This window comes from Centropristis striata, chromosome 19 (assembly GCF_030273125.1).
Source record: "Centropristis striata isolate RG_2023a ecotype Rhode Island chromosome 19, C.striata_1.0, whole genome shotgun sequence".
Lineage (NCBI taxonomy): Eukaryota > Metazoa > Chordata > Actinopteri > Perciformes > Serranidae > Centropristis > Centropristis striata.
In genome coordinates this window covers 23,059,080-23,067,702 of record NC_081535.1, presented here as the reverse complement: position 1 = coordinate 23,067,702, position 8,623 = coordinate 23,059,080, and positions in this window count along the sequence as shown.

The following is an 8,623-nucleotide window of genomic DNA, read 5'->3' as shown; positions in this document are numbered from 1 at the left end:
GTGATGGAAGAACTCTTCAGATCCTTTACTTCAGTAAAAGTACTGACACAACAGTGTGAGAATACTCCACGACAAGTAAAAGTCCTGCACTCAAAAGCTTAGAAGTGAAAGTATCAGCAGAAATGTGCTTAAAGTATCAGTGTATGTTATTGTTATTGCTGTAGATGTTAAAGGTTGGGCTATTTTAACTCCTTTATATGCTTTAGTTTAATCTACAGAATTGCATCATATTCTATAAGGTCATAGGGTAGAAATTAAGGAATAAAGAGAGACAAAGTTCACTAAAGTTTGAATGGGTGGAGGATGGGTCAAACACACACAGGACTTTCACAAAAGAGACCAGTGTCCATTCCCTGTTCTTGTTACTTTAAGTTGCATTTTTAATATAACTTAACTACATCTAACTTAATGTTTACTATTGTCATCCTGGTAATTTAGTGTTTTAACAATCTTACAAGCTAATTTAACCTGATGATGGTGCCAGATTAAAAGGCTTATAGCTCTTATAACATTGTTGGGACATATCTTCGTGTGGACCAAAGTGATACCATTGCCATGCCTGAGGCCACATGGCTAAAAATGTTTACATAAATGAGGAAGTGCACTTGAAATTTTTATGTTATGGCTCATTCATTCGCCTGGAGGCGGTTTTATAACCAACTTTGTCTTCTTTTCCTGTCACTCCAGGTTGTTTCTCTCCTTCATGGAAAGGGAAAAAGTGTTCCAGCAGATACTCGAGCAGCACTGCATGTTATTAGTGAAACCAGTCATATTGCCATGGACATAATAAAAGAGCACCCTGATTCAGAGTCTGCATGGACACTGCATCATCACACAGCTGCCTCAGGCCACAATTTTCAGGCATTCTTACTGGAGAAATCCAAGAGCTGGGCAGCCGCCAACATTGTTCAACTGCAGAAAATGCTGACAAAGAGATACTGCACTGCTTCGACTATGATCATTTCCTGCTGTTTTAAAGAGGGTGAAATAGGATCAGCAATGAACATCAGGAAAATATCCAAAAAACAGATTGCAAAACCACAAATAAGACAAAGAGAGAGCGCACGGCAAACAAAGGACATTAAAGTTCTCTGGAAGTATGATGGGCAAGCTGCAGTCAGTCATCATGAAGTTTTCAGAGCTCAAACTCTGCACTCTTCAATAAAAACCTCAAACAAATCACAATTAAAGATACAGAGAAAGTCAGTCAGAATTATTAAGAGACATTTGAACTTGCAAAAAAGTGCTCACAAGCAACATCCTTTAAAAGCTTCACCCACTGTGTATGATGATGGTGATGATGATGGATTTTGTGTTAAGAAGCTACTTTTGTTGGCATCCAGAGAAAAGACAGAATCCATAAACAGGCCGCAGTACAAGATAAAGGCTACTCAAGATGATAATAAAGAGGATTTCAGTGGGAAGATCATCACAAAACAAGCAGCGTTTGGAAGCCCTGAGGGAGAAAGTGAAACAGAACCATCACATACAAACACTACTGCAAATGGAAACCAGAGAAGATTAGCATACATCCTCCGAGCTGCACATAAAACAGATAATAATGATGTTGATCACAAACAAATGCTCACTGAGGCGGGAGAAGAAGTGTTAATCATGTTATTCCTTCCAGACACAGAGAAGGAGACACAAACAGAACCATCATCCAAAAGAAAACTTATTCTGAACACAGACACGGGGTGGAAAACAGTAAATATACACATAAAGAAGCTGGACGGCCCCCCAGCCATGACTAAAGTTATAAAGGAGAACTTTATTATTGAACCGGAGTGCTTGAAAGAAAGCCTGTTTTCATTAGAAATGTATGAGATAGATAGAACAGAGGGAATAGATATAAAACCAGCAGAAAGTACAGATAAAGTTACTCCAGTGTCTGTATATACTGAAGAGCAGGTCAAAGAAAGAGAACACACAGAGACTAATAATAGAACTCGTGAAAATATGGGCATATATCATCCTAAACAAGGGGAAGAATCAGCTTCACCTCCCTCTGTCAAAATGACGGAAACTGCAAAAACAGAGCATATACCAGAGACAACAACAGTAAACATGGAGATAAAAGAGACAACATCAAGTGTGGAAGTCTTCAATCAAAAAGCAGACAGACCGCAAAGCAGACAGACCCCAAGGACAACAACGAGTCCAGAATCTGCGGCTGACGCTGAGCCCAGATTTACAAAATGCAAAACTGAGAATATACAAGCTACGAGTGAAAAGTCCTTCTCAGGCCTCAGGATGAGACAGGACATCCCAGCAGAGATAACAGAGACTGAAGGAAGAGACGCAACAAACAGGGCAGGAATTGAAAGGAAGGAAATCCAACATGATCCGACCATGGACTCATTTACATCTGCAAAACCTTCTGCAACAATCCACAAACAAGCTGCAGACACGCTTCAAAAAGTAAGTGAAGCTGCAGAATCAGATTTCTAGGAAACTCAAAAGAAGTTTGATGTTTAAGAAAATGCACTTTTTGTTGGAGTGATAAATGAGGAAAATTTGCATCTGATTAGCTTAGCTTAGCACAAAGAGTGGAAACAGGTAGAAACAGCTAGCCATGCTCTGCCAACACAGTTAAAACCCACAAATTACTGTCTATGTATGTAAAAAATATATATAATATAAAGGCATTGCCGTGCCCCTGAGCAGGACACAGTTCACAGTATAAATACAGAATGCAGGTTGTTTGTTTAACAGGTTGCTGGCATCAGAGAGAAAACACTTATTAATATTATTATTAGTGCATGTCTACAGCTATTAAAGCCGACTGACAGCTGATCCAGCTGTGATCTGCTGTTGCCGTCATTAGAAATAGACTTCGCTTCACGTGACGCTTCGGAGGAAAGGAATTCTCATGTCTCCTAGAACGTCTCCTCTCTCCTCACTTCGTTTCCTCGCGTCTCTCCATGCATCACTGGTGAGCGGGACTAAGACGCAAGGAAACGATGCAAGTCAGGGAAACGAGGATGCAAATAAGGAAATTTGAGAAAGGCCCCATGTATGGATGGGATGGTGGAGCTCAGGAGGAAGGTGCGTGTTATTCAAAATGTGGGGCAACCAAACACTTTCAGGCAAACAATTTTTTTTTTCATGGACTGAAAACACACTGTGAGAGTCAGACAGCCTGTTTCTCTCTGTTTCCAATGTGTTGTCTGAAGCCTTATTTTATATTAACAGGCAGAAATCGCTTCTTCTAACTCTCGGTCAGTAAGATGATAGTATATAATAATATTTTTTCCCCAAAAAAATGTTTAAAGTTTCTGCAGTAGATGTTCCAGGTGAAATAAAAACAACAACAAAATTAAACAATAACCGAAATAATCAGAAAGCAGCTTCTGGGGGTGTGGGAGTTTAGTAAGATTAGCTGTTGACATACGTCATAAGCATATGTCAACAGTGTTTGTTTAAATCCTCCCCCTGCTCTGAAGGTTTCAGGTAGATAAAGTGTCACATAAAAATAGAGGGAAATGGGGGTTTACATTTACAAAAATTAGCCAAATACAGTGCAGAGATGAATACATCCAACAGGAAGGGGGAATCTGAATTGAGATAAAAGTGATAATGCTGCAAGGATGATGAAAGTTTGAAGAACTACAAAAAGAAATCAAGTGAATTCAAACATGAACATCTGCTAATAACGTGCCACTTAATATAATAAATGATTTGCTCTAATCGTTGTTTCCAAAAGTGAATGTACCATGAGATAAAATGAGTCATGTTTCACCATTCTTCGTCTCAATTCTCGGCAGTGAATGTACTGATGCAAAGTTCTCCTCCACAGACTTCAGATGACAATAAGCCACTCTGCAGGGGATTAATACACCGCACTGAAGCTGGGTGGAAACACTGTACGGAGAGATCTGCAGGAATGGGATCAAACATGTTTTCCTCAAAGGAAGCCACGGATGCCTTTAAATATAAAGCAGAGCAGGAGGGAAAACATATGCCTGTCAGAGACCAGGGAGACAATCCTCTTAATGATGATGAATATGATCATTTCTATTATTTTGATGGAGTGCTGAGGAGAGTTCAGAACCATTTTTACCCCCATTACAAGAGACAGAGACGGCGGAAAAGGAGCGTTGATAACACAGAGAATGATGTTTTCACATTGAGAGACAAAAGAGACTCTTACGAAAATCTCCTCAGTTATATACGAAGACTTACTTTAAGAAAAAAGAACCTCAAATGATCAGGCACTGAAGATGAGCTACAGAGGAAGTTAAATACATAGAGTGGACTGGACGACCTGAACCTGAACTGCAAAATAACTACAAATGCAAAAAAAAAAAAAAAAAAATACAGTTAGGTGCTAACAAAGCCTATATGTAAGTATGGTGCAGGGCTGTAAATAGTGAACTACATGTAATAAATGAATAGTTTAACTAAATTCTGCAGTAGAATAGTTATTCAAGAAGTTTAATTATATTTTTTGTGCCGTCATCTACTGAATCTATACATTTAATAATGAATTATACCACACATTTGAATAATTTTGGGTATTAAAAAAAGCAATTATTAGGGACCGAGCACTGAAGGTGAGAGGACCCTATTGTAATTGGTCTGTCTATTATTATTATTTCGACAAATGAATCGCCTTTTTTTGCCTTTATCATATTCAAAAACTCACCAAACCAAAATTCAATCGTGTCGAAAATGTACGTATTTTATAGGTTTCAGAAATGGGCGTGGCAAAATGACTTACTAGCACCCCCTAGAATGCAGCCCCTCACACAAGTTTGTTGTAGTGACACGAAATTTGGTACACACATGTATCATGGGAAGATGCACCAAAAAGTATCAAGAAGCCATAACCAAAAATGTACAGGAAGTCAGCCACATTTCATATTTTAACGAACTCCTCCTACAGATTTAACTTGATTGACTTCAAAGTTGCACAGTACCATCACAAGGCCTTTGAGATCTAAAGTTATCAAAAGCTTTACTGATTGTCACACTATGTGGGCGTGGCATGGCAGCAAATTATGCCGTCTCGCCACAACACACAAGATTGTATAACTTGACCATACATTGTCCTATCTGTCCCAAATTTCTCATACGTGATGAGGGTGCAGGCCTGAACGAACCCACATGTCAATATTGACACACAGTCATAGCGCCCCCCGCTGGCAACAGGAAGTACCATGCTTTACACCTAGCCCAACTGTAGGTTGGATGTAGAGCCACGAAATTTGGTAAACATATGAATCATGTGGAGACACACCAAAAAGTCTCAAGAAGCCTTACCCAAAAATATACAGGTAGTCGGCCATCTTGGATTGAATATGGAGTTTTCGCCATTTCCACGCCGCATACTTTAACGAACTCCTACAGATTTCACCCAATTGCCTTCAAACTTGGTCAGTAGCATCACAAGGCCTTTGGGATCAAAAGTTGTATAAATATTTACCGACGGTCACACTATGTGGGCGTGGCATGGCGCCAAAATATGGTGTCTTGCCATAAAACACGAGCGTGTTATAACTTTTCCATACTTTGTCCCATCTGCCCCAAAATTCTCATGCTTCATCAGAGTCCAGCCCTTAACACTTCTACCTCATAATATTTCATAAAGCCCTACTTTACATAACTCTTCCACCAGATTCAATCCCATTGACTTTAAACTTGGTCAGTACCATCCTAAGGCCTTGGGGAACACAACTTATCAACACCTTTACTGACCTTCACAATATGTGGGCGTGGCATGGTGGCAAAATATGGCGTCTCGCCATCTAACACCAGACTGGATAATTGACCATACATTGTCCAATCTGTCCCAAATTTCACACACGTGATTAGGGTCCAGCCCGGAACACACCCATGTGTGAAATATTGTTATTTACAAGTATTAAGGGCTGGACTCTGATGAAGCATGACAAGTTTGGATCAGATCAGACAAAGAATGGAAAAGTTATAACGATCTCGTGTTTTATGGCGAAACGCCATATTTTGCCCCCATGCCACGCCCACATAGTGTGACCGCCGGAAAAGCTTTCAATAACTTTTGATCCCAAAGGCCTTGTGATGGTACTGACCAAGTTTGAAGTTGATCGGGTAAAATCTGTTGGAGGAGTTTGTTAAAGTATGCGAGCTAGAAATGGCAGAAAACGCTGAATAATGCGATATTCAAACCAAGATGGCACACTTCCTGTTGGGTTTGAGGTATGGCTCCAAGAGGCTTTTTGGTGCGTCTCCACGATTCATATGTGTACCAAATTTTGTGTCTCTACCTGAAACCTACTGCTCGGGCTAGGCGTAAAACATGTGACTTCCTGTTGCCAGCGGGGTGCGCTATGACTGTGTGTCAATATTGACACGTGGGTGTGTTCAGGGCTGGCCCCTCATCACGTGTGAGAAATTTGGGACAGATTGGACAATGTTTGGTGAAGTTATCCAGTCTGGTGTTAGATGGCGAGACGGCATATTTTGCCGGCATGCCACGCCCACATATTGTGAAGGTCAGTAAAGGTGTTGATAAGTTGTGTTCCCCAAAGCCTTGTGATTGTACTGACCAAGTTTGAAGTCAATGAGATTAAATCTGTTGGAGAAGTTATGTAAAGTATGCAACGGGTCATTTTATGAAAGGGGGCGTGGATAAAGCATAAGGGGCAGGGATTTATGAAAAAATTGTTATGTAGAAGTGTTAAGGGCTGTACTCTGATGAAGCATGAGAAGTTAGGAGCAGATGGGACAAAGAATGGAAAAGTTATAACGATCTCGTGTTTTATGGCGAGACTCCATATTTTGGCGCCATGCCACGCCCACATATTGTGAAGGTCAGTAAACGTGTTGATAAATTGTGTTCCCCAAAGCCTTGTGATGGTACTGACCAAGTTTGAAGTCAATGGGATTAAATCTGTTGGAGAAGTTATGTAAAGTATGCAACGTGGTCATTTTATGAAAGGGGGCGTGGATAAAGCATAAGGGGCGGGGCTTTATGAAAAAATTGTTATATAGAAATGTTAAGGGCTGTACTCTGATGAAGCATGAGAAATTTGGAGCAGATGGGACAAAGAATGGAAAAGTTTTAACGATCTCGTGTTTTATGGCGAGACGCCATATTTTGGCGCCATGCCACGCCCACATATTGTGAAGGTCAGTAAAGGTGTTGATAAGTTGTGTTCCCCACAGCCTTGTGATGGTACTGACCAAGTTTGAAGTCAATGGGATTAAATCTGTTGGAGAAGTTATGTAAAGTATGCAACGTGGTCATTTTATGAAAGGGGGTGTGGATAAAGCATAAGGGGCGGGGCTTTATGAACAAATTGTTATGTAGAAGTGTTAAGGGCTGTACTCTGATGAAGCATGAGAAGTTTGGAGCAGATGGGACAAAGAATGGAAAAGTTATAACAATCTCGTGTTTTATGGCGAGACGCCATATTTTGGCGCCATGCCACGCCCACATAGTGTGACTGTCGGTAAAGATTTGAATAATTTTTGATCCCAAAGGCCTTGTGATGGTCCTGACCAAGTTTGAAGTAAACTAACCCTAGCCCTAACCCTAACCCTAATTAGGGTTGGGGTTAGGGTTAGGGTTAGGGTTAGCCACAACCCTAACCCTAATTAGGGTTGGGGTTAGGGTTAGGGTTAGGGTTAGGGTTAGCCACAACCCTAACCCTAACCCTAACCCTAATTAGGGTTAGGGTTAGGGTTAGGGTTGGGGCTAGGGTTAGTTTACTTCAAAGTTGGTCAGTACCATCACAAGGCCTTTGGGATCAAAAGTTATTCAAATCTTTACCGACAGTCACACTATGTGGGCGTGGTATGGCGCCAAAATATGGCGTCTCGCCATAAAACACGAGATCATTATAACTTCTCCATTCTTTGTCCGATCTGCTCCAAACTTCTCATGCTTCATCAGAGTCCAGCCCTTAACACTTCTAAATGATAATAATTCATAAAGCCCCGCCCCTTATGCTTTATCCATGCTCACTTTCATTAAATGACCGCATTTCATATTTTAATGAACTCCTCCTACAGATTTAGCCTGATTGACTTCAAAGTTGGTCAGTACCATCACAAGGCCTTTGGGATCAAAAGTTATCAAAAGCTTTACTGACCGTCACACTATGTGGGCGTGGCATGCCGGCAAAATATGGCATCTCGCCATAATACACCAGACTCTATAACTTGACCATACATTGTCCAATCCGTCCCAAATTTCCCACACCTGATGAGGGTCCAGCCCTGACCACACCCACATGTCATTATTGACACACAGTCATAGCGCGCCCCGCTGGCTACAGGAAGTAACATGTTTTATACAGACACGCCATTTGGGACGCATAGGGACTGAGCCCACAGTGCCGCGCCCGACGTGGCCGCGCCCGACGTGGCCTCCTCCGACGGCTCCACTCTGCTCGGTCCCGTTCAGTCCTGCTTGCAGGCCTAGTTTGTATTTTATTTCTAAATTCTACAGTAGCAAAGGCATAAAAGAAAAGCATTTTTTTTAAGGAATTCTTATTTTCTAAAGTCTGTAGTAGCCAATTGGCCAAGTATTCCAAATAGTAGTTTGCAGTTAATTACTGAAATTACAAATTTAACCACACATATTAATATTTTTGACTATAAAAGGAAAGCAGTTATTTAATATTTCATATTTTTA